The sequence below is a fragment of the Phocoena phocoena genome, chromosome 9 (assembly GCF_963924675.1).
Source record: "Phocoena phocoena chromosome 9, mPhoPho1.1, whole genome shotgun sequence".
In the NCBI taxonomy this organism is placed as follows: Eukaryota; Metazoa; Chordata; class Mammalia; order Artiodactyla; family Phocoenidae; genus Phocoena; species Phocoena phocoena.
This window is the reverse complement of record NC_089227.1, coordinates 18049063-18076923: the sequence shown is the minus strand read 5'-3', so window position 1 is coordinate 18076923 and position 27861 is coordinate 18049063. Positions and strand designations below refer to the sequence as shown.

Genomic DNA, 27861 nt, shown 5'->3' with positions numbered 1-27861 from the left:
TCACTGTGGTGGCTTCTCTTGTTGTGGAGCACGGGCTCTAGGCACGCAGGCTCAGTGGTTGTGGCTTGCAGGCTTTAGAGCTCAGGCTCAGTAATTGTGGCGCACGGGCTTAGTTGCTCCGCGGCATGTGGGATCTTTCCAGACCAGGGATCGAACCTGTGTCCGCTGCACTGGGAGGCGGATTCTTACCACCGTGCCACTAGGGAAGTCCCAGTAAATAGTTTACTTTAGAACTTAGTCTGTTAAGTTGGTGACCTAGGACTCCTACAAATACGAACAAGGATAGACAGGTGAGAAAAGCCTCCTAACACCTTGCAGCACTCACAGGCAGTGCCATCCACGTGGCAACAGACTGTGATTTTTTTATTCTCTCCTGTTGTTTCAAAGTATTATTTAAATTTTACTTTTTACTTTTACACTTAAAAAGACTCCTTGAAGGGGCTTCCCTGGTGGCGCAGTGGTTGAGAGTCTGCCTGCCGATGCAGGGGACACAGGTTTGTGCCCCGGTTCGGGAAGATCCCACATGCCACGGAGCAGCTGGGCCCGTGAGCCATGGCCGCTGAGCCTGCGCGTCCGGAGCCTGTGCTCCGCAACGGGAGAGGCCACAACAGTGATAGGCCCGCGTACCGCAAAAAAAAAAGACTCCTTGAGGAAAAAGTATCAAAGATATACCTGTATGATGCCACAACACAGTGTCTTGCAGAAGTCTTTAATATCAGTAAACATGAGGCAATACAGAATCCAGATGAATTTATATTCAAAGTGATTGTATAAGTGGTAAGACTATGAGATTTTTTCTACATTTCTAAATTTCCTACATTAACTATAAATATATATTAAGTATAAATTTATTTAAGCATAAATAGATACTTCATTTTTTATAATCATGATAATAATTTAACAATGAAGTGGTATATACCATGGTGATTAAGAAAGAGTATGAGCCAACTGCCTGGACTTAAATGACCACTCCTAAAATTTAAATTACTTACTATCCCTAACCATCATCTACAAAAACAGAATATAGTAAGAATATGCACCTCAGGACTTCCTGGAGGTCCAGTGGTTAAGACTCTGTGCTCCCAATGCAGGGGGTCAGGGGGTTCCTCTGGTCAGGGAATTACATTCCACATGCTGCAACTAAGAGCCCGCATGCTGCACCTAAAGATCCTACGTGCTGCAACTAAAGATCCCGAGTGCTGCAACTGTAAGATCCCGCATGCCGCAACTAAGACCTGGTGCAGCCAAATTAATAAATATTAAAAGAAAAAACCAAAGAAAGAATACCCATCTCAAAATTGTTGTGAGGATGACACAAGATAATACAAGCAAAAGTGCATGACAAAGTAGAAGGCCTTAATACCTATTAGCCAACAGCTTCACTACTAAAGTCGTGGGCTTACCACCTGAACATGTCCCAATGTTACAAGTTTGGGGTTAGAGTTTTTGCTACGCAACCTGTAGGTCATAACACTTTATATACTGTTTTCATAAAAAATTAATTCTGCATCAAGGGGAATTAAAAAATACACAGGAAAGAAGCCCTGTCCTTTCACCATCAACCAACCAGCTGTGAAAAAGACTGCGACGGCACTTCAACACTCCTTCTGCTCCCCTCCTGAGCACGCACAGAGCTATGTTCTCACACGGCTCTGGAAAACCCATTCTGGGGCATGCTGGCTGCTTCCACATGTAAAACGTTCATACAGTTTGTATGGAAAGTACTGTATTACTAGAACTTCTATTCAAGAGCAATCAACAGGGGTGGTTACATGTACAGACTTCTAATTGTATGGACTTTAATCTTCATTCTGATGGCCAACAAAAAGGCTACAATGCAAGCCAGAGTATTCTTTTTTTTTTTTTTTTGCGGTACGCGGGCCTCTCACTGTTGTGGCCTCTCCCGTTGCTGAGCACAGCCTCCGGACGCGCAGGCTCAGCGGCCATGGCTCATGGGCCCAGCCGCTCCCTGGCATGCGGGATCTTCCTGGACCGGGGCATGAACCCATGTCCTCCACATCCGCAGGTGGACTCCCAACCACTGCGCCACCAGGGAAGCCCTATTCTATTTTTGAACAGCATTTCTATGACAATATTTCTACTTACAATAACCACACATAATGTAATAGAAGGTTCACTCCAAAGAACTCTTATTTGGGAATCTCTCCATTAATAAAAACAGTAACAGCAATAGTAGAAGCAATGTATACTAAGTACTTACTGAATACCAGACACTGTTGTAAACATTTTACATGCAGTACTTTAGTTTTTGCAACAACGCTTTGAGGTAGATACTTTTAGGGTTCCCAGGTACAACTGAGGGAACAGAAGCACAGAGAGGGAAAGTGGTGAATCTCATGACTGAAACCCAGACAGTATCTCTTCTCTTAAACTGTCAGACTAATCTGTTTGGTGGCTGGTACCACTGACTACGTCCTACTGGCAGGACCACATTTGTGGTGCCTAAAGCACCTGACACCTACACCTTGAATGCATCACAGGGCAGAAAGGTGTAATCATGAGCATCTGCCTATTCAACTAACAGATTCTTTTCCTACAGAGCGCTATGAGATGATCTTAGCCCTTCCTTTATTCAATCTGCACAGGAGCTTACTAAGAGGATACTGTCAGGCACAGTACTCCCAATATTCACTCATCTTTATCTGAAAAGGAGTTTCAAATTTAACCTAAGTACTTATAACTTCATCAAAAATAAACAGGTGGAATTTCTCCCTCCCTAACCGTTCGTCCTAGTTGAAGCCCTCACCATTTCTTCCCCCGCCAGAATCCCTGCCCCTGATGTCTCACACCTCTCTAACCCCCGACCCACACTGCTGCAGTCAAGTTTCAAAAACAGCAAACTGATCCCACTACTGCCCTGCTTAAAGCCCTTCAGCACTGCCCCATTTCCTACGGCCACAGTACTTTGCTTTGGGGTTTGTGACCAGTCTCTTATAAAAATATAATGGGAATTATGGGCCACATGTCTCCCTAAAAGGCGCACACAAATTTTGCATACAGTCACACCAAGAAAACAATTTATTTAATGCCTTAAAATTCCAAACATAAGTAACAAAATTCCATCTCTAATTTCATAGAGAAGTTAAAGGTTTCTCCAGGCAGGTCCACAACTATTTCCTGAAGGTAAACAAAGTTTATTTTAACCAAAAAGCCATACATCAACATACAGATTATATATCCAAAAAAATTTTAAGGAATTTAGGAACTTCAGAATGATAAACTTTCCCAGTAACTAAACATTTCATTTTATTCAAGTTTGTGCCATTAGCACAGTCATTCTGCTAATGTTCTTGGAAATTCAATTCATCAGCACTTTGTATATGTTTTAGTTGTATATGTATGTATCAAAGTTTTAGGCTGTATCCTTAACCAGTCTCATAGAAATATAAAATTGCAGAAACATGCCAGAAGCCAAAACCTCAAACTGTCTGCTGTCCACCTTCTACCAAAAGGCCAATCAGAGACAGATGTAGAGAGAACCGGGCGAGGCAGCACGCAGTCCATCCTTCCACTAAATCGGGGTTCTAATCCCAGGTGTCTCAAGGGGATAGCAGGCCTCCTCTAAGATGAGTGCGGTGGGAACAGCCATCACAAAAGAATGCTGACACACGGTGGCCAGAGAGTCTCATTTTTTCAGAATACAGAAATAAGGAATTTTGGGCTTCCCTGGTGGCGCAGTGGTTGAGAGTCCGCCTGCCGATGCAGGGGACACGGGTTCGTGCCCCGGTCCGGGAAGATCCCACATGCCGTGGAGCGGCTGGGCCCATGAGCCATGGTCGCTGAGCCTGCGCGTCTGGAGCCTGTGCTCCGCAACAGGAGAGGCCAAAGCAGGGAGAGGCCCGCGTACCGCAAAAAAAAAAGAAAGAAGGAATTTTATGTGAAACGTCCCAAGTTTCCAGGCACCATGAGGCACACACACACATCCACAGGTGTGATCCGACTCACACGCACCATTTCGCACCTCATGATAGTGGAGGTCTTATTTATTCACTTGACAGAAAGGTATGGCACCATGGTGCCAACCCTGCACCACCCTTTGCTAGGCATGGGGACAAACAATGAAGAAGTCTCAGTCTACGTCCTCATCCAGTGGAGGAGAAAAGCACACAGACATACATAATGCCATAAACACTGTGGTCAGCGTAATTACAGAACAGGTAGAGGCCAGGAAGCAGTGAGAAAAGAATCCTGAATCAGCAGAGAAAGAGTGAAGGAGGTCAGGGCAGTCTTCTCCCGAGGGGACATTTGGCTAGTAGGACTGAGCCAAACAGCAAAAAAGTAGAGAGGCCAGGCTGCAGCTTTACATTTCTGATATAAAGAAATGTAAAGTGTGAGGCTAGGGAGGTGAGGCTGGAAGGTGCCCTGCTGGGTCCATGACCCGGATAGGACTGTGTGTGTGTGTGGGGGGGGGGGGGGGGGGGAATGCCAGCTGAATCACCTGAAGTTCAGGGCAGAGGGATGGACTGAACACAAACACAGAAAGCAGATCAAACCCTGAGGACGGATCATGTATCAATGTAGAGAAAGTGTATCAGCAAGTCTGAAAAATGCACTCAGAATTTTAATAATGTAGTAAAATTTTCTCCTTACTAAAGTAATTCATGTTAAATGGAAAAAATAGAAACCATCACATAAAAGAAGAAAATTTTATATCACCCATAATCCTACACCAACTGCTATGCCATCTAGAAATATCCAATGACATTCTTCTGCCCAATCTTTAATCTACTTATTTTTCCCTTGATTCTCATTTTTATCTGCTTAGACTTCTGTTTTGTCACATCCATTATAAGCTTCCTCAAACCTTTTGAGGAATGAAATGGAGCATAAAAAAACTAAGTTTAGAAAGCCAAACCCACCTTGCCACAAATAAGCAATATTTATGTCAACTGCTTCAGCCTTTTCACATAGCACAGGCCAAAAAGAGAGATATCTTTTATTCTTTTCCATCAGAGAACCCATGCACTAGGAGAGGCTTGGCTCTGCACATAGTATGACCCTGCTTAACTGCCTTAGTTGACAAAAAAAACTTCAACAGAAGTGAAGAGCTTTTTTGTGCATCAAAGAACATTATCAAGAGAGTGAAAAGACAATCTATAGAATGGGAAAAAATATTTGCAAATCATATATCTGATAAGGGTCTACTACCCCAAATATATAAAGAACTCCTACAACTCAACAAAAAGACAACCCAATTAAAAGACGAGCAACAGACATTTCTGAAAAAAAGATAGAAATACGGCCAATGAGCATATGAAAAGAAGTTTAACATCACTAGTCATTAGGATAATGCAAATAAAAACTACAAATACTCCTTCACACCTATTAAGCTATCATCAAAAATATGGAAAATACGTGTTATAAAACAGCGGTCCCCAACCTTTTTGGCACCAGGGACCGGTTTCGTGGAAGACAGTTTCTCCACGACCGGGGCCAGGGGAGCGGGGATGGTTCCAGTGGTAATGCCAGCGATGGGGGAGCAGCAGATGCAGCTTCCACCTGCTGCTCACCTCCTGCTGTGTGGTCCAGTTCCTCGCCCACGGCCCAGTACCGGTCCCCGGCCGGCGGGTTGGGGACCCCTGTTATAAAAGATGTGGAGACACTGGAACTCTTGTATATGGCTGGTGGAAATGTAAAATGGTTTAGTCACTGTGAAAAGCGGTGTGGCCATTCCTCAAAAAGTTAAACACAGAACTCTCCCATGACCCAGAAATTCCATTCCATTCCTATATTCCATTCCATATACCCTCAAAGACCTGACAACAGCTACTCAAACAAATCTTTGTACACACACGAATGTTCACAGTAGCACTATTCTCAACAGCCAACAAGTGGAAACAACCCAAGCGTGCATCAACAGATGAATAAACAAACTGCGGTGTGTATATATGCAGTGGAGTATTATTCAGCCGTAAAAAGGAATGAAGTCTGACACATGCTACAAATGGAACCTTGAGGACATTCTGCTAAGTGAAATAAGCCAGTCACAAAAAGTCAAATACTGTATGATTCTACCTACGTCAGGTAATTTGATTTGTTTCAAATTCATAGAAACAAAAAGTAGAAGGGTGGCTGCCAGAGACTGTGGGAAGAGGGGAATGAGGAATTGTTGTTTAATGGGTACAGAATTTGTTTTGCGACATGAAGAGTTCTGGAGACTGGTGACACAAGAAAGTGAACGTATTTAACTGCACACTTCAAAATGGCTAAGATGACAAATCTTATGTGTATTTTGCCAATCTTTCAAAAAAAATTTTAAAGGAATGAAGTACTGACACATGCTACAAAGTGGGTAAACCTTAAAAACATTATCCTAAGTCAAAGAAGCCAGACACAAAGGTCACATATTGCATGCAATGTCCAAAACAGGCAAATCCACAGAGACAGACCGCAGACTGGTGGCTGCCAGAAGCTGAGGGGAGCAACCGCTAATGGGTGTGGGTTTCTTTACGGGGTGATGAAAATGTGCTGGGATTAGATCACAGCGATGCCGGCCCAACTGTGTGAGATCCTAAAAGCCACGAAATTATGCACTTTCAATGGATGAATTTTACAGTATGTGAATTATACCTAAATAAAAAAGTGGGTTGGTTGGTTTGTTTTTTTAATGTAAGAAGCTGTTCTTTTGAATCTCGATGCCATATAAGACAATGAAATCAAAACTCTACTGGTCAAATGATATTACCCCACATTTCCACCTCTGTGAGTAACTGGCAGGTATCAGTTTTCTTAACACATAGTCTTTACCTTTTACTAGAGGAAACAGCAAAATGAAGTGGTGTGGAAGCAGCTTTGCTGCATGTGCACCCTGGCGCTCCCCGACACTCCCGGGGACCACGTGTGTGTGCGTGTGTCCACACACCGGGGATCCACCCTCACTGCCCACACAGCTGCTCTACTTTGCCTCATCCAACGCCACAGACCTACCTCACCGCTGCGCCTCATCTCTGCTATGTTCTTCCGCCCTGCTGTCAACTTTCCTTTTATATCTCTGCAGCCAGGGCCCTATATATCAGGGCCCAGATACAATCTCTGCCTTTTTATTTCCAATGGTGCTTGTTCTCAGGAGTTGCTCTAGTTACTGACAAGTTTTATGACCTGTGATACTAGAAGAAGGGGTTAAAAAAGAAAGAAAAAACAAAGGAGGCAGTGAAAGAAAGACAAGGAAGGGATAGGAAGAAGAAGCTGTTTCAAGTTACCACAAAAATAGAATCAAAGTCCAAAGATTAGGGGACACTCTGTTCAGCCACCCAAAACAAAGCAAGAGTACTCTAAGTGACTAAGGAATATAAAAGGCCAGCTACTGGGTGTCAGAGTCAGGCAGCTCAAAGAGAAGCAACAAGAAACAGAAAAAAGGGAGAAGCAAAAAAAGGCCTGGGGAAAGGCAACCCTCAAGGAAGCAAGCTCTCACGGTCAGAACAAATTCTACCCTGTGCCTACACCAGGGGACTTAGTCACAATGACAACTCAGCAGAGGCAGAGTATCACCCAAGACAAGCGGGAGTCAGGAAGAAAAATCTCAAGTGGTAGAGAAGCACACAGGGTAGTTCAGAGAGCTTCGAATCACTGAAAATGTAACATTCTGATGTTCCAAGGAGGACTACTTGTGTTACTCTAGACAAGTCGAAGCCTTGCTGCAGCTATGCCACTGGGACTATCAAAGCACCTTATATTTGTATGGTCCTTTCCAGTTTGCAAAGTATGTCTAATGTGCTCCTCACAATTACTCCAGGCAAAAGAGAATATCACCACCTTCAACTTCTAGATGGAAGGTCTTCTGACTGTACTAACCTCTCCATTACGTAATACTGTGTGACTCATCCTCTGACTGATGTCAGAGGAAGTATGCAGAGTAGGTCCACAAACTATGAATAAATAGAAAAAAGAAAAAAACTGGAGTGGAAGGCAGGAGAAACCAATGAGGAATGAACGTGGAGAGTATAAACAAAGAGCTTACACTCTAAAAGATATGTAATATCTGCTATATACAAAAGAATATGTGTGTGTATATATATACACACATACACACACACACACACATACATATGCAAGTTAAACAGCACAATCGTAAAGCTAAAAATACTGGACCCCCAATATAAGAACTAAAACATTATTAATACTGTAAAAGGTATCCATCAGATTATCCTTGCCAAGACAATGAAGGGAGGGAGAGTAATAACTGTGGGACCAGACAGGAAGGAAAGAAGGTCTTGAGTTTTGTTTTTCTCTTAAATGGGGAAAGTATGAACAGAAAAAAAAGACAGTGAAAAGGGAAAGACTAAAGGTGTGAACTTCATCATCTACTGTAGCATGGTTAAAGTAATTTCCTTAAAATAGTTATTGAGCTCTTGACCATCCATTCAGGTATATCCATGATACTGATGATGATCTTACTATGTCTCTCTATCCTGGAGAGTGAAATCCTCATTAGAAGTAGCGTGGACCCAGGTTCCAGACCATGAATTATGGTATGGATTTTTAAAAGCTCAATGAGCAATGCTTCCACCAAAATGATAACTTGTCCAAATTTGTAATAGAGGTATTTTTCTTTCCCAAAAGAAGGTAGTACCTTGCCCCTCTCCATGCCCCTAGTAAAATTCTAACAACCATCACCTCAGGGAAGAATGCCAGAGAAGGTGCTTCTTCAAAGACCACAAAGCTTAGATTGAAAATTTGGGGCCTTTTACTTCAGAGCCAAGAGATTTCTTTCCTGCAGGTTTCACTGTAGGATAGGTTGAGATTTTAAGCACGGAATTACTTTTATCATATGTAATTAGAGGAATTAGAAGTACACAGTCTCCCAAATCTTCATAAACTTAATTCCACCTTAAAGCTTTAAACACACAATCCTGAGCTCCATTTTCAACTGCTCTTTTAGGAGATGGTTCCTTCTCTACGCACAAAGTCATGTAACACAGCTCTACTCAGTAACTTCATGCTTTGTTTGGGGGCCATAAAAGGCAAGATTTTTATCTTACAGACTCCAGGTACACAACAGCTAAAAACTATTCTGTTCACTGATGTCTAAACTAGTACATTCACTCACTATCATATCACCCTGTTTCATATTCTCAGAGCATTTACCTGAAATTAATTATTCATGGTCACTACTATATTCCTGGCATGTATTTGTTGTGCTGATCAATAACAAGTTAACTCTATTCCCCAGGAGTCTTCAGTGAGCCTCCCCTCTCTTCTAGACATCTCAGAATACGTGGCTCAATTCTACAGAGTGCATGTGGGTTCTGAAAGCAAGAGCTGAGGTCAGAACAGATGAACTCAGCCCTGTCACTTAAGAGCTGTGCTGAAGGAGCTCCTGCTGGCCATAGATGGAACAATTTATGCATCAATAAATATAATAATACACAAACATGTTTAAATCCGTAATTAATTCTTTTAGTCCTTTTGGAAGAAGCTAGTAAAATCAACTATTTCAAAAACGTTAAATAAAATCAGAGAATCAAGCATGTATACTGACTTGTCTATATGAACTGCACGTGATGTATCCAAACAGTTGAAATGGGGACCCTTGTCTATAAAATATTCCAGGAAAATAAAGAAAGAATGACAAAATTACAACATCAGCATTTTGGAACACCTAATGAATTAATGGATGTGGTAATGGTCATCAGTGGCTGGTAACATCACAAAAGAAGAGATAATCAGATATTACACGCTTTGAAAATTTTTCAAGTTAAAACTTCTTTTTGCCAAAAATTAATAATTTTTTCTAAACCTGAGTAAAAAAATGGCAACAGACATGACAGGGATTGTGGGCATGGGGAGGCGCGGAGTAGTGAGTCATAAGAATATGTGTTTCTTGAACTCTTATTTTTTTATATAAATTTATTTATTTGTTTATTTTTGGCTGTGTTGGGTCTTCGTGGCTGCGCCCAGTCTTTCTCTAGTTGCGGCGAGCGGGGGCTACTCTTTGTTGCGGTGCGCGGGCTTTTCATTGCGGCGGCTTCTCTTGTTGTGGAGCACAGGCTCTAGGTGTGCAGGCTCAGCAGTTGTGGCACGCGGGCTCAGTAGTTGCAGCACGTGGGCTCAGTAGTTGTGGCTTGTGGGCTCTAGAGCGCAGGCTCAGTAGTTGTGGCCCACCGGCGTAGTTGCACTGCGGCATGTGGGATCTTCCTGGACCAGGGTTTGAACCCGTGTCTCCTGCATTGGCAGGCGGATTCTTAACCACTGTGCCACCAGGGAAGTCTGAACTCTTATTTTTTAAAAGAGAAAAAACATCCAAATAGAAAGACAAAGTAAAAATACAGGGATTTATAAATAAAAAAAGAGAAACCGCTAATAAATATAAAGAAGGAAAGTTTGACCTCATTTATAATCAAAGAAATGCAGATTTAAATAATGGCTTATTTGTTTCAATGGCATTGTCCAGAACTCAAGAATTTAATTGTATGACTTGTGAAAGTATAAGCTAGCAAGATGTTCCAAAGATCAATATGGAAATATGTTTCAAGATATATTTTTTAAATGATCCACTAACTTGAAATCTAGAAGTTTATGTTCCAGAAATGTTATGCTCATTACAGCATTAAATAAAATAGCGGGGGGTGGGGGGGGACGACACACATCATAAATGTCCAACAATAGGAACAATAAACTGTTCAACTTTAGTAAAATTTCATTAAATAATCATTCTCACAAAGAGTATTTAGAAAAAATACGCTTTAGAATATATTGTAAGACTCATAACAAAATGGTGTGACGGGTATATTAATTTCCTAATAAAGAAACAATTTATAAAGGAGACTAGAAAGATCAATACCAAAATATAATTAATCCCTAAATACTGAAGTTAAGTATTTTTTTTCCCTTTTACACTCCTTTGTAAGTCCATTTTTTTTTTTTTTTTTTTTTTTTTTGCAATGGACACATATTACTTTCACATCTGGGAAAATAACACACCACACACACATACCATTAGCTGAAATGACTAAAAGGATTTTAATGACACTAACTCTACTATAAACTAGTTTCAGACCCTGGGCAATTCATTTAAGTTCTAGGGGCCTGCTTCTTTAGAGATAAAATTCAGAAACTTAACTAGGTGAATGGTTTTTCAACTGTGAAATCATGCATGTCAAGTGTTTCAGTACTTGGCCCAGAATGAACACTCAGTACATGTAATGCTGTCTATTACTATTAACCAAGGGCTCTCAGCAGTGGCAAACAGAACTTGCCAAGCAAGTCTGAGAATTCCAGACCCACGACTCTCATTTCAATCATTTGCCTTTTATGCTTTAAAAATTAGACTCCTGGATATGATTTCAATTCAAGAAAAGGTTTTACTGTTCTAAAACCTGACCAGATAGATGATCCTTACAGTTTCTTGCAGTATTATGTCATTCTAAATATTACACAACTGTATTCTCATCCCTACAGCAAGCCTAGAAATATTCTTGATGAACACACAAATAAAAATCCAGTTTAACTGTGTTTGGCATGATTTTAATATACTGTACCGTACTGTAATTCTGAGATTCTTTGATCATTTTCCTCCAACCTGTGTTCAAATTACAGACATTAGTTACTAAAACGTTTCTGAAATTACTTCCTAGTTGATATCCTGTTACTCCCAGCCTTTTTACACAGAGCAAACTGGTGTACGCTAAATAAAAAGGTATCTTTTAGGTAATCTTTAAAAGTGTGTCTCTTAACTTGACAGGAAAGCATTCTTTAATCAGTGGAAACTACCTCTCAAATAACTATTCAGAAAGGACTGGAAAGCAGCATTAACTTGAGTAGTCTATCTGCTACTCAATCGAGACACTCTCAAGGACTAGGTAAAACACAATTATTTATTCACTTGTACAACGTTCCCTCCGTGTTAAGTCAGTCCTTCAGTACAAACTAGTACAAATAACTCTAAAAACCAGACAGCCCACCAGATAAGCTATGTTTCTGACTTCTAGTTTTGACAATATTTTATTCCTTGACCTTATTCCAATTTTACAAATGAGATCAAAGATCAAGCAAATATCAGTTGTTTCCATGGGCATCTTTCTAATTAAGATCCCTATTATTCTTAATATCAAAATGTTAATGACGAGATAAGAAGCTGATACAAGGATAGGGCAACAGTTAACCTGACCTTTGGATTAGACTTCCTCATTCCAGGATCCATTACATCCATTTGGAGACATGTTTGGCTTACGGAAGAGCATATGGACTTTGATTTCACCCAGAGTTTAGTTCCAGCCCACTGGCCACTATTTACTAGTTCTATGACATTAGGCAAGCTATTTAACCTCTCAGGATCTGGTTACCCAATATTCAAATAAGGGAAAACAATATCTAGAATTACAGGGCAGTCAAGAGTCTTAAATGATAATAAATAATAGTAAAGTCGTAAGTATTTGTTCCCTCCCCTTCTCCATTATAGTTGAAAATTCGACTCGGATTTGACTCTCTCTTTTTTCTGGGGGGAGGAAGAGCTACCACAGCAATTCAATAGTGGGGGTGTCCATCCCTCCCAGCAATTCTCAAAGTACGGTTCACAAATCCGAAGAAATCCACGAGATCAAACCACTTTCATAATGATACCAAGATACTGCCTTTTTCACTGCTGACATGTGCACTGACAATGTAAAAGCAACAGCAGGTAAAAGCGGTGATACCGTAGCACCAGTCAAGGCAGTGGCCCTGAACTGCACTAGGAGTCACTGTATTCTTCACTGACAAGGACTTGCAGCTAAGGCAATGCCAGTTTCACTTAGGAGTGTTCTTAAAGAAGGAGTAAAACATATTAATTTTTATTAAATCTCAACCCTGTATACATATTCTCTTATAAAATAGGAAGCACTTGCACTGCATCAATGGATGTTTTAAGGAAAAACACTTGGCAGTTGTTTTAGATTTGAGTAGAACTAGTCCCTTTTTCCAGGGAACACCTTTCTTACTTGACTGACAGACAAGCAATGGTTATTCAAACTTGGGTACCTGGCAGACACATCCTCAAAAATGAATGAAATGAAGCTGTCGCTTTAAAGAACACAACTGACACAAGGACACAGCATGGGTTTAAGAATTTTTGCATATATTTTAGCCAAAGTAACATATTCCAACAGACTAAAGGCAGAAGTGTAAGAATCTAGCTTTTAGTAAGCCAAACATTAAAGAAATTTTTAAAATGTAAAACAATGTCATTCTAATTTTTGTTTTGAAAAACTTCTATTTCTTCATTTAAAAGTACGCTATTTGGGGCTTCCCTGGTGGCACAGTGGTTAAGAATCCACCTGCCAATGCAGGAGACATGGGGGTTCGAGCCCTTGTCCAGGAAGATCCCACATGCCATGGAGCAACTAAGCCTGTGTGCCCACTACTGAGCATGCGCTCTAGAACTCCCGAGCCACAATTAATGAAGCCGGCGTGCCTAGAGCCCGTGCTCCGCTACAAGAGAAGCCACCACAGTGAGAAGCCCGCGCACCACAATGAAGAGTAGCCCCCGCTCGCTGAAACTAGAGAAAACCCGTGCACAGCAACAAAGATCCAATGCAGCCAAAAATAAAAAATAAATTTAAATAAATAAATTTATTTTTTTTAAGTATGCTATTTATGTTAACATGGAATGGGTTTACTATTTATTCTTTTAAATGAATTAATTTTTCTCAATTTTAATTTCTAATACAGTAACTATAATAGATATAAACCAAATCAAAAGCTCTCTGATATCAATCTTTAAGAGTCTAAAAGAGTCCTGAGAGCAAAATGTTTAAGAATAACTGTAAAAAAAAAAAAAAAGAATAACTGTAAAGTTCCTTAATTAAAGCTATTTAAATAATCAAAAATGTCACTTAGCACTTTAGCCTTTTATATTCTTTCTGTCACATCCTTAATAAAAAGAACTTTACTAACTTTATGTTTAGTTTACCCTTCAGCTGTCAATATGCTCTAGCTTAATGAACCTTTTTATTGGAGATATGCTTCCCCATCTCTTTTGAGAACGTTAAGTAAAGCTCTGACTCTAGAAAACAGAACTCGAGCACTACAGAATGCATGCAATTTCTGGGCTCAAGGATAATGTCCTTCAGGCTCTGCCACTAGACCCTGGTATAAAATCCTGGCACTGGACAGCTGTGAGGTATCAGTATTTCACATGTCCAGTTTTTAACTACTGTACTCCAAAGAGAGTCACAAATCAAACGATTGCTAGCCAATTTATAAAAGATTAATTTACATGCATGAGTCAAATTCATGTTTTAAAACAAAACCCAGGCAATATTTTCAAGTAGACCAGGAGTCAAATCTCAACTAAAATAAAACACAAATCCAAAAGAGTGAAAATGAAATGTGTCATATATAAAAGACTAATTCACAGTATTTCAAAACTGACTGAATGCCACAGTCAAGAAAAATGTTCACAGTATCACCTTTACATATCTCTAATTTCTGGGAAAATGCAACTAATATATTATTTAAAAATTCTACACATGTGAATCTAAGACAAAAGTTTTCATCACTGCAAACGGCCTTTTCAATATAGCAAAGAGTTACAATCAAAATAGAATTACCTACTATTAAACACTAGGCACTCAGAATACAGGGATTTAAGTACAACAGCCTCCAGGTATTTGTGGCTTTATGAAAATTTTTTAATATTCATTAGCAATATTATTAAGGTTTAAAATTACCTTCTGTCTTTTCTACATTCTTAAAATCTTTTTAAGAAACATATTAATGATTAATTTTAACAAGCTTTGGTTTTGACTTTCAACATGCACTCCCCCCCCCCCGCCACCCCCCACCCCCCATGCCATGAGGCATGTAGGATCTTAGTTCCCTGACCAGGGATGGAACCCGTGCGCTCTGGAGTGGAAGCATGGAGTCTTAACCACTGGACCACCAGGAAAGTCCCTCAATATGCACTCAAATTTAATCCAAGAAGGGGACAAACATAAGCTGCTTTTTACAGTTTTTCCAGTTTTTTTCCCCAAAATAATCAATGTCTTTTTCTAGTAATCCAGTTCATCAAATCTTTACATAGTTATATGTTTTTTTATTTGCAATGTTGTCTGCTGCTTGGTTTTGCTGTTTAAGACAAATTATTTTTCAAAAGAGTAAAGCAACATCTATGCTTTAAAACACACACACACACACACACACACACACATATTCACTCTCTCTCACAATCACACAAACACCCACACACGTCCCTAACAAGGTACAAGAATAAACCTTTTAAGCCAATATTCGTATTTTGCTCAGCACCTCTCTCCTTAATTCCTTAAATTCCACCAACACAAAAATTTTGCGAACTTAATTATTTGGAAGACAAAAAGGGAGGAGCTACATATGCAAAATGTTTGTTAAACAAAACATAAAGCAAATGTATCAGTATAATTTCTTTACTGTTTCTCACTTTAAAAAGCACATTAATTACCCTGAGAATAAATTACAGAATAAACTATAAGTTTTCAGAAAAGGGAGCCAGTAAGCTCACTTCCACATTACTCATCTACAAAAGGCATACTAAATAGAGCTTATAAGAGGACTCAATGGCCAAAATAAAGTCAGAACTAATTTAACTATCTAATTTAAAACAGTTACAGTTAAAACTAATTTTTTAATTAATTTATTTATTTATTTATATTCTTGGCTGCGTTGGGTCTTCGTTGCTGCACACAGGCTTTCTCTCATTGCAGCGAGCGGGGGCTACTCTTCGTTGCGGTGTGCGGGCTTCTCATTGTGGTGGCTTCTCTTGTTGCATGGGCTCTAGAGCGCAGGCTCAGTAGTTGTGGCACACGGGCTTAGTTGCTCCATGTCATGTGGGATCTTCCCAGACCAGGGATCGAACACGTGTCCCCTGCATTGGCAGTCGGATTCTTTTTTTTTTTTTTTTTTTTTGCGGTACGAGGGCCTCTCACTGTTGTGGCCTTTCCCGTTGCTGAGCGCAGGCTCAGCGGCCATGGCTCACGGGCCTAGCTGCTCCGTGACATGTGGGATCCTCCCGGACTGGGGCACGAACCCGTGTCCCCTGCATCGGCAGGCGGACTCTCAACCACTGTGCCACCAGGGAAACCCCGGCAGGCGGAATCTTAAGCACTGCGCCACCAGGGAAGTAGGGAAGTCCCTAAAGCTAATTTTACTTTCAAGTGAGAAATCCCCATTTATCACCCAAAATGAAACTGTGTCCCTCCCCAAAACCTTCTCATATACAGCTCCTAGTTGGAAGTAAATTCTAGATAAGCCTATACACATACACACAGAAGTAAAAGTTTGCACCCAAGCCCATTCAATGGAGAGAGAAGTCTCTTCAATAAATGGTACCTGGGCAACTGGATATACACATTCCAAAAAAACTTAAGCTGGACTCCAACCTTACACCATAAACATAAACTAACGCAAAATGGATCAACAACCTAAATTTAAGAATTAAAACCATAAAACTCATAGAAGAAAACGTGGTGGGGGGGGCAGGGCAGACACTCAGGACCTTGATTCTGGCAACAGATTCTGAGATTATAAAAACAAAAGCATGTTCCAGAAAGGAAAAATAGATCAACTGGACTTTATCAAAATTTAAAACTTTTCTGCATCAAAGGAAATTATCAAAAAAGTGGAAGACAACATACAGAAGAGAAAATATTAACAAACCTCATATGTGATAAGGGTCTGATACCTAGAATATATAACAAACACAACCACCAAAAGACAATCCAGTTAAAAACTGGGTAAAGGACTTGAAGAGACATTTCTCACAAGAGGTACAAGTGATCAACAAGCACATGAAAAGATGCTCAACATCATTAATCATTAAGAGACTGCAAATAAAAACCACAATGAGGTGTCACTTCACACCCACAAAGATGGCTATAAATTAAAAAAAAAAAAGGAAAAGGAAACCAACAAGTGTTGGTAAATGTGTAGAGAAAACCCTCACACATTGCTGGGAGGAATACCAAATGGCACAGCCTCTGGGGAAAAGTTTGTGATTCCTCAAAAAATTAAACACAGAATCACAACATGACCCCAGCAGTTCCACTCTTAGGTATATAACCCAAAGAAGTGAAAACTGGTACTCAAATACATATACACATGTTCATAGCAGCACTATTCATAACAGCCAAAAGGTGGAAACAACCCAAATATACATCAATGGATGAACGGATAAACTCTGGCATATACAAATAATGGAATATTATTCAGTAATAAAAAGGAATAAAGTACTGATTCATGCTACAATGGGATGACTCTCGGAAACATTAAGCAACGTGAAAGCAGCCAGACACAGATGGTCGCATATTTTATGATTCTACCATATAAAACATCCAGAATAGACAGACCCAGAGAGACAAAATGCAGACGAGCAGCAGCCATGGGTTGGGCGGCGACGGGTAGGAGCACCTGCTTAAAGCATACAGGATTTCTCTTGAGGTTAATGAGACGTTTGGGAACGAGAAAGAACTGGTGGCTGCACAACACTGTGAATGTACCAACTGCCACGGTTCACCTTAAAATGGTTACTTTAATGTTTTGTGATGTTCACCTCAATTTTTTTAAAGTTTGCACAGATATCTCACTTGTTAGTCACATATCTCCACCTCAGCCAGGAATGCTTTCCCCAGCTCCGTGGTCTCCTCTCAACGCCTTCGGAGACCCTGGCGCATAGCATGGATGCAGCTGAAGAAAAAAACTCAGTCAAAAAGACCTATGAAAAGAAATAGTAAGAATGTACATTTACACAAAGATTGAAATTTTATGCCAGGGAAAACACTAGAGAAACACTAGAGAAAAGTATACACTAAAACTTCCTTAATAAAATTCAAAAACAAACGAAGGTGAAGCCTCTGTGAGCGCAGGCAGTGACAACTGTTCAAGTCTGCATTACCAGCAAAACATTAGAAACTGCAGGCAGCAAAGGACTTCCTCCTAACTTTTCAACGTCAAACCACAAGACAGAACTGCCCATATCTCATATTTGAGACATTGCAGGCAGTCTATTACTTTTTGTAAGGGCTGATCTTTGAGGCAAACAAAACATTACTGGCACTGTTCAGAATGTTAAGAACAATGAAGTCCTTCTTCTCATTTACTTACTATGTAACTTACTGAGCACCAAAGTGTACAAGATGCTACATACTAATACAACGGAGGGCAACAGTGTTTCTTGCCTTTAGAGTGAATATTTTAAGAAGAACAAAATAGAATAATAGTACATTAATTTCCAAGTGGTGAAAATACCTCTATATTATGCGTAGTATTATATATCTATATACCACAGTAGTGATTTGAGGACACATCACTTCACTCACACCTTTCCATAGTGGAGCCAAGCTAACTGGCTGAAAATTTCACCTAAGAAAGCTTTTCTCAAGAAAGCCAACTCAAGTATGCACAATAGAAACAAATTTTTGAAAGGATTCAAACTGTCTTTCCTTAAAAGCACTCTGACTAAATGATTCATAACCGAAAAACTAATGAATGTACAGTATGAAAAGCAAGGCTGTTACACCCCCTTTGACTGGGGAGGAATGTTACTAACGTTTAACAGGTGTGTGGATCAGGCATCATGCCTTGAGTTTTCCCATCTATTACCATTTAATATCCTGTAATCCTATTATGCCTATTGTAAAGTCTACCATGTACACTGAAGTAGGTACCTCAGGAAGTTAACTGAAGGTATTCATCAGTAATAATTACTCGGTGGTGGTTTCATTCAAGCAAGACTTTTATGAATCCCAACTGTATCCTCTCCAAAAGGGCAGCTCTCAAGATCCCTACGTATACTAATTTAATAATCAGGTAATCTAGGTCTTCATCCAAGTCAATGATAAAAATATTTAACAAAATAGTTCCAAAGTATTTCACCTCACCACTAACAAGCTCTTTGGAAGTTAGTACTTAATTCATTAATCACTAATTTTGGAGAATAGGTGTTCTATTATATAAACCACATCTAGCTCTTCAGCAAAGTATCATGAGAGAAGATCATATGCCTTGTTGAAATCAAGACCTCCCATGGCTAAAGTAGCCTACTGGGCCCACGGTAAACATTCTATACCATGCTACCCACATGAAGCAACCAAGAACCAGAAATGTCAAGGCAGAAGTTAAGTTCACACACCATCTCAATGGGTGAGCTAAGACAAGAAACCAGTTCTTTTCACAAACCCTATTATTTTTTAAATGAATTCATGCATTATTTAATGGCATCATCTTTCCCTACTTCCTCAAGCCTTAAAAAAACTAAGAAACTATCTTGACTCTTATCTCATACCTCATCAGCAAATCCAGTCAGCTCCACCTTCAGAATAAACCTGCAATCTGACAATTCTCAACTCCTCCACTAAGACCACCTGCCCACTCCACCATCACAACCTGCCCAGACCAGACTGCAGTAGCCTCCTCCCTGGTCTTCATACTTTCACTCCTGCCACTCTACAGTCCATTCCCCATACAGTGGCCAGAGGGACATTGTTGGGTTTTCTTTTTTTCAGTTTTGAAACAACAGAATTACAGTAAAGTGCAGTACAAAGAAATGTTTGTTTTCCCCAAACCACCTGAGAGTTAGCTGCCAACATGATGGTCCATCATCTTCAAATGCTAAAAACAAGGATGGTCTAGATAACTACAAGAAAATGATCAAGATCAGAAAATTGAGCCTGACAGATTACTATGGCTCAATCCTCACACTCCACCCGCGCCACCCCCTACACATGGTGGAGACAACGGGCAACTCCCCATGCAGTCTGCTCCCCGCTTGGCACACTCGCCTAACTGACTGAGCTGCAGCATCCCGCACCAGGCCACCAGGTCAAAGAGATCCCCTCTTCACCCTGCTTGGGCTCTGACTCTTCCAGGCCCTCACAACATGGACACTCTGTCCCAGGCCACCCTTCTCATCCCACCTGGGTCCAAATAAGCTGCTCGGGGCCAACAGCTCCTCACACCCCCTCCTCACACTGTGAGTACCCACATTGTTATGCATCACATAATGGCTTTAGGTCATAACTGTCGAGGAGGAAGGGGAAAAGATTTATCACTTTTAAATGGACTTAGGTTATTTCAATCCTTTGCTCAAAATCTTCCAAGAGCCTTTTAATCTTCCTCAGAATAAAATCCAAACTCAACTCCATGGTCTACTAGGTCCTATAAATCTGTCCCCTACCTCCTTACATCACTTGGTCTCATATATGCGTGCTGGCCTTTATTCTGTTTTCAAATACACTAAACCCTTTCTTACCTCAGGATCTTTGCACTGTATGTTCTCCTTGAAAGCTCCTCCACTCCCCAAATCTTCAAGGTCTTGGTTCACACCTCATTTCTAGAGGTTTTCTCCCAGTTCCCTCCTCATCCACCGTCCCCACACTCCCTACCTATCCCCTTGCCTTTATATTCTCTAAAGCACTTATGACTGGTATGATATATCTATTTATTTATAACCCACAAGAACAGAACAATTTCTGTTTATTGTGTATCCCCATACCTAGAACAATACCTGAACAACTGCATGATGCCTGAATTCTTCAAGAACACATCTTGGTGACACAAAGTAATCAATCATAATGCCATCTTACATCTAAACGTTATATGTGAAGATGCCAGAAATGGCTGTGTAATTTTAAGATATTAATGTTGACACTGCATGGTGCTTTGAAGTATACTATTATTTGCAGTAATACTGAGCAGTATCTATGTTGTTTATTTTCTCTTTCACAAACGAGGCACAGAAAAGTGCAATGATCTGCCCAACACTGAAGAGTCAATGACTGACAAGATCACGACTAGAATTTGAGCCCTCCAAGCTTACTATTAATTGCACCAGGCAAGCCCCTCTGCGTGTACACCCTCATAATCCCCAACATCCTTTACTTTCACCTTCCAGAATTACGGGAATATTTCAAAAGAACAGCTAGAGGTGAAGAAATACTATAATTTTCAACCCTACCTACAAATGTGTGTCTTACTAAAAGCATAATACATGCATTGACTACAGGTCTATTACACAACAGCTTCATTTTTATGAAGAGTTGATAATGGGATTTTTAGCACCATATCCTAGGACTCAGGAAACTACAGCCCACCACCTGCTTTTCTTATATGTAAGCTAAAAATGGTTTTTATATTTTTAAATGGTTGCAGGAGGAAAAAAAATCAAAAGAATAATATTTCGTGACACCTGAAAATTATATGTAATTCAAAGTTCAGTGTCCATAAATAAAGTCTGATTCCAACACCACCACACTCATTCATTTATTTACTGTCCATGGCTGTTTTTGCACTACAATCACAGAGTTAAGTAGCTGCAACAGAGATGTGGCCAGAAAAACCAAAAGTACTATCTGGTACTTCACAGAAAAAGTTTGTCAACCACTGCCACAGTCTCCTGATTTTTCATCTCTCCCCAGCATCCTGACCTTCAAGAAATGTTCCTTTTCCCTGCCAAATCCGGGTAAAGTTTTTCCCATAGCACCTGATGCTTCTCCCATCACTCTGCATTCATTCTGACATGTATAATTGTCTGTTATATATCTGACTCCCCAACTAGATTACAAAATGCTAGAGGAAGAGGCCCACATCTGCTTGTTCATTATTGTATCCCTAGTGCTTAGCAATGCCCATTTATACTAGGTGCCCAATACTTGCTGAATGAATGGAAGACAGAGGCACTAAATTTGAATGAGCGAATTTAAGGAACTCTCAAACATACAAGTTTCTTCTAAAAGATACCAGAAATACAGATTGCCTGACTTTCCAAAGGAGCCACACAAATGACTCTATCCTGGCTCATTCCAGTCATAAACCACAACATCATACAAAATGGACTGGGATCATATAGGGGATTGGGTGTGAGGAGTGGGGAGCTTTAAATTAGCCTGCAGTCCAGCAGTAAAAGGTATTCACAGCAACAACAACATAGGATGACACAGGGCCCCAAGCTCAGATATGAGCTTACATGATACTGATCACAGAACGGGCTGCTTCCCAGTTTCAACCACCCCCTCCAAAGTTTTCTTTACTCCCACACTGCCTGAATCTTTATATATTTCACCATGTCATACCGCCTGTTAGTCATCTAATTTATTCACTCACCTTACAAGAAATCTCTTCTTAAAATACAAATAGATTTGAAAAGCTAAAAAAATAGCAAAACTTCATGTATTAACAAAAAACCCCAAAACTAGATTTTTCTGGTTTCAACAGAAAAGACGTTAATCAATGGACTAAAACAGTATCTCTACAGATTTACACTTTAAATCTTTAGTAACCACAAATAACAATAAGAAATGCACAATAAATGTGGTTTAAGGCAAATGGATATTACACAATTACTTTGGATTATACTTCACATGACATTACACAATAAATTTCAGATGTGTCAAAAAGTTAAATATAAAGAATAATCCATAAAAACAAAACCTTTTTTTTGCACTTAATTTTGTTTTGTTTTGTTTTGTTTGCGGTACACGGGCCTCTCACTGTTGTGGCCTCTCCCCTTGCGGAGCACAGGCTCCAGACGCGCAGGCTCAATGGCCATGGCTCACGGGCCTAGGCGCCCCGCGGCATGTGGGATCTTCCCAGACCGGGGCACGAATCCGTGTCCCCTGCATCAGCAGGCGGACTCTCAACCACTGCGCCACCAGGGAAGACCCAAAACCTTTTTTTTAAATACATCTTCACTGGAGTATAATTGCTTCACAATACTTTGTTAGTTTCTGTTGCACAACAAAGAGAATCAGCCATGTGCATACACATGGTCCCATATCCCCTCCCTCTTGAACCTCCCTCCCATCCTCCCTAGCCCACCCTTCCAGGTCATCACAAAGCACCCAGCCCTGTGCTATGCTGCTGCTTCCCACCAGCCAACTATTTTACATTCAGTAGTATATATATGTCAATGCTACTCTTACTTTGCCCCAGCTTCGCCCTCCCACCCCATGTCCTCAAGTCCATTTTCTATGTGTACTTCTTTATTCCTCCCTGCCACTAAGTACATCATGACAATTTTTTTTTTAGGTTCCATATATACGCATTAGCATACAGTATTTGTTTTTCTCTTTCTGACTTCACTCTGTATGACAGACTCTAGGTCCATCCACCTCACTACAAGTTAACTCAATTTCATTTCTTTTTATGGCTGAGTAATGTTCCATCATATATATGGGCCACATCTTCTTTATCCATTTGTCTGTCGATGGACACTTAGGTTGCTTCCATGTCCTGGCTATTGTAAATAGAGCTGCAGTGAACATTGTGGTACATGACTCTTTCTGAATTATGGTTTTCTCAGGGTATATGCCCAGTAGTGGGATTGCTGAGTCTTACGGTAGTTCTATTTTTCATTTTTTAAGGAACCTCCATACTGTTTCTCCATAGTTGTTCAATTTACATTCCCACCAACAGTGCAGGAGGGTTCCCTTTTCACCACACCCTTTCCAGTATTTATTGTTTCTAGATTTTTTGATGATGGCCATTCTGAACAGCATGAGGTGATACCTCATTGTAGTTTTGATTTGCATTTCTCTAATAATTAGTGATGTTGAGCATCTTTTCATGTGCCTCTTGGCCATCTGTATGTCTTGGTGAAATGTCTAGGTCTTCTGCCCATTTTTTTTTTTTTTTTTTACGGTATGCGGGCCTCTCACTGTTGTGGCCTCTCCCGTTGCGGAGCACAGGCTCCAGACGCGCAGGCTCAGCGGCCACGGCTCACGGGCCCAGCCGCTCCGCGGCATGTGGGATCTTCCCGGACCGGGGCACGAACCCGTGTCCCCTGCATCGGCAGGTGGACTCTCAACCACTGCGCCACCAGGGAAGCCCTTCTGCCCATTTTTTAACTGGATTGTTTGTTTTGATATTGAGCTCCATATATTTTCGTATATTTTGGAGATGAATCCTTTGTCTGTTGTTTTATTTGCAAATATTTTCTCCCATTCTGAGGGTTGTCTTTTTGTCTTGTTTATGGTTTCCTTTGCTGTGCAAAAGCTTTTAAGTTTAATTAAGTCCCATTTGTTTATTTTTGTTTTTATTTCCATTACTCTAGGAGGTGGGTCACAAAAGATCTTGCTGTGGTTTATGTCAAAGAGTGTTCTTCCTATGTTTTCCTCTAAGAGTTTTATAGTATCTGGTCTTACATTTAAGTCTTTAATCCATTTGGAGTTTATTTTTGTGTATGGTGTTGGGTAGTGTTCCAATTTCATTCTTTTACATGTAGCTGTCCAGTTTTCCCAGCACCACTTACTAAAGAGGCTGCCTTTTCTCCATTGTATGTTCTTGCCTCCTTTGTCATAAATTAGGTGCCCATATGTGTGTGGGTTTATCTCTGGGCATTCTATCCTGTACCATTGATCTACCTTTCTGTTTCTGTGCCAGTACCATACTGTCTTGATTACTGTAGCTTTATGGTATAGTTTGAAGTCAGGGAGCTTGATTCCTCCAACTCCATTTTTCTTTCTCAAGATTGCTTTGGCTATTCGGGGTCTTTTGTGTTTCCATACGAACTGTAAAATTTTTTGTTCTAATTCTGTGAAGAATGCCATTGGTAGTTTGATAGGGATTGCACTGAATCTATAGATTGCTTTGGGTAGTATAGTCATTTTCACAATATTGATTCTTCCAATCCAAGAAAACAAAATCTTGATCCAGAAGGCATACTCTAGCTTTGTAGTATCATTACTACAGAACGAACAGAAGAAAGTTAAATGAGTTCTGACATGTAAAACTTAAGTCTTTAAATTTAGAGTTCATTCATTCAACAACTATTTAAAATGCACATAACATTCTAAGCACTGATGTAGGCCCTGAATTTTCAGAATGTTTGAATAGAGCACACAAGGCCCCTGATCTCACAGAGCTAAAGTCTAGTAGGGAGATGAGCAAAAAGCACAAAAGGCAATGGAAACTTCCTGTAAGCACTAAAGAGGAAAAGACACACTGCTCCAAGAGAACACAACTGAGGAGGCACTGTAGATGGTATGGTCATGAAAAAATTCTCTGAGGTACAACATCAAAGCCGATGGCTTAAGGAAGAACAAGAAACCAGCCAAATGAAGAGTAGGGAAAACAGCAGCACAAGGCCACAGGCAGCCAAGAGTCCAGGGCCACCGTGAATGAGAAAATGAAACAAGGGCAAGTGATGAAAGATGGTATTTTAAAGTACTAAGAAGCACACGTATTCCTACACAATACATCATTACATGGGAAAAGTACATTCTTCACAGCCACCTACGTTTATCCACCTAACAGAACTAAATCAAACATGAAGCCAAAAGTTGCCAGGGAGGAGGAAGGGGAAGTACATACATACTATCAACAGAACTGTACATTAGTTTGCTCTTTTTAAAGACAATCTAAATGTAAGCTTTTATGTACAGAATGGATAAACAAGGACCTACTTAGACAGAACTACATTCAACATCCTATGATCAACTGTAAAGAATATTTTTAAAAGGATGTATAGGGCTTCCCTGGTGGTGCAGTGGTTAAGAATCCGCCTGCCAATGCAGGGAACACGCGTTCAAGCCCTGGTTTGGGAAGATCCCACATGCCACAGAGCAACTAAGCCCATGCACCACGACTACTGAGCCTGTGCTCCAGAGCCTGTGAGCCACAACTACTGTGCCTGCAAGCCACGACTCCTGAAGCCTGGGTGCCTAGAGCCCATGCTCTGCAACAAGAGATGCTACCACAATGAGAAGCCCACACACAGCAACAAAGACTCAACACAGCCAAAAATAAATAAATAAATAAATAAAAATAAATTTTAAATAAACAAATAAAAAGGATGTATACATATATAACTGAATAACTTTGCTGGACAGCAGAAATTAACAGAACATTGTACATCAACTAAACTGCAATTTTATTTTTGTAAAGATTAAAAAAAGTCTTCTATTGAATTTTTGAAGACTTCTTAAAGTCTTTTATTGAATTTTTGTTACAATATTGCTGCTTCTTTTTTTTTATGTTTTTTGGGGTTTTTTTTGGCCATGACGCAGGTAGGATCCCAGCTACCCGACCAGGGATTGAACTCACAACCCCCTGCCCTGACCGCCCCCCCCCACACACACATTGGAAGGCAAAGTCTTAACCACTGGACCGCCAGGGAACTCTCAAAGTTCAATTAAAAAAGAAAAACCCAATAAAAATAAAGACAATCTAAAAATAAATAAGAGAAACTATAGCATTGCTCTTACCTGTAGACTCAATAGACTCTTATTTACCAAAAATTAACTCTTCCTCCTCTCAGAACTAACTGCACAAAAGATATCTGCCGAAGGGACGTTTATAAAATAAGAAACCACCAAAAGGCCTACAAATATGTAACTATATAAATTGTGATGCATTAAGTTTACATCAGAAAGATGAGTATAGATTAAATAATACCTAAAATGTTTACTTTATCAAGTAATAAATAATGACATTTAGTTTGTATATATGGACAAAATGCAAAATGTATATATTGTTAAATTTTTTAACTTGAAGTCACAAATAATTAACATTTTGTAATCACTAGCTGCTCTGCTCAAGATTATTTATGTTCAGTTGTGTCTATTTTAATTCAAAAGATACAGAAAAGAAAAAGTATTGTTAACAAAGATTCATTCCAGCTTTTCAGAATTAACAACTGCTAATATTACAAAAAATAGCTAAATTAACCCTTTAAAACAAACTCAAGTCCCAATTTCCTCTCCTACTTCCAAACAGCAGTAACTTTCTGGTGTAACCCTGCCAGTCCATTTTCATAAAGTTTTATAAGAGACAGAGAAACAGAGAGAGAATATACACATATCCATCAACAATATATAGTCCTGAGTTGTTGGAAAACTTCACAAAGGTGCTACACTTTTGTGTCAGGTATCAAACTTTCTGATGCAATGCTGTGTGTATAGTTGATAAAAATACCAACAGATCTACAGCATTTACACAGCATTACAATAATCATGGAAATATAACCCATACTGATAAACACAGATTTTTCCCAATTTTTTCTATCACACAGTTCTACAGTTTGTTTTCTGAAAAAGTATAAACTTATTTTTATTAAGTTAAATAACATTGCTTACTAACTACATGATTATTAAACTTCTAATAAAGCAAGGCAAATAAAAATAATTCCCACTCTTCCGCCTCCTCGCTTCCAAGATGACCAAGAAAATAAGGAACAATGGTCGTGCCAGCAAGGGCCGCGGCCATATGCAGCCTATTCGCTGTACCAACTGCACCCGTTGCATGCCCAAGGATAAGGCCATTAAGAAGTTCGTCATTCGGAACATCGTAGAGGCCGCAGCCGTCAGGGACATTTCCGAAGCGAGTGTTTTCGACGCCTATGTGCTTCGCAAGCTGTACGTGAAAGTGCATTACTGCGTGAGTTGTGCTATTCACAGCAAGGTAGTCAAGCATCGTTCTCGGGAAGCCCGGAAGGACAGAACACCTCCACCCCGATTTAGACCTGCTGGTGCTGCCCCACGACCTCCACCAAAGCCCATGTAAGGAGCTAAGTTCTTAAAGACTAAAGAAATACCGTCCCCTGGAAAGACAATAAAATGGAAATTATACTTTAAAAAATAAATAAATAAATAATTCCCCAAATCACCACTGATTACTAGCTTCTACCAACTAACAAACCAAATAACTGCAGTAATGCTCAGTTTTTAAATACAACTATAAACTAATCATCCAACTATCAAAAATCAATCACGGCTTTAAAATGAACAATGCATATCACATAAAAAGAAAATCTATATTAATTTTTCTAATTAAAAAGCAAATATTGGGGGCTTCCCTGGTGGTGCAGTGGTTGAGAGTCCGCCTGCCGATGCAGGGGACACACGTTCGTGCCCAGACCTGGGAAGATCCCACATGCCACGGAGCAACTGGGCCCGTGAG

At 40.0% G+C, this 27861-nt stretch overlaps 1 protein-coding gene and 1 pseudogene across 4 annotated transcripts in view; one reads left to right on the top strand and one right to left on the bottom strand.

Annotated features, from left to right (window-relative positions):
- The window catches only part of SRPK2 (SRSF protein kinase 2), a 226343-nt gene that overhangs the window by 156278 nt on the left and 42204 nt on the right, over nucleotides 1–27861 (bottom strand). The gene's annotated exons all lie outside the window — the stretch shown is intronic.
- Nucleotides 27118–27465, top strand: LOC136128288 (small ribosomal subunit protein eS26 pseudogene; annotated as a pseudogene).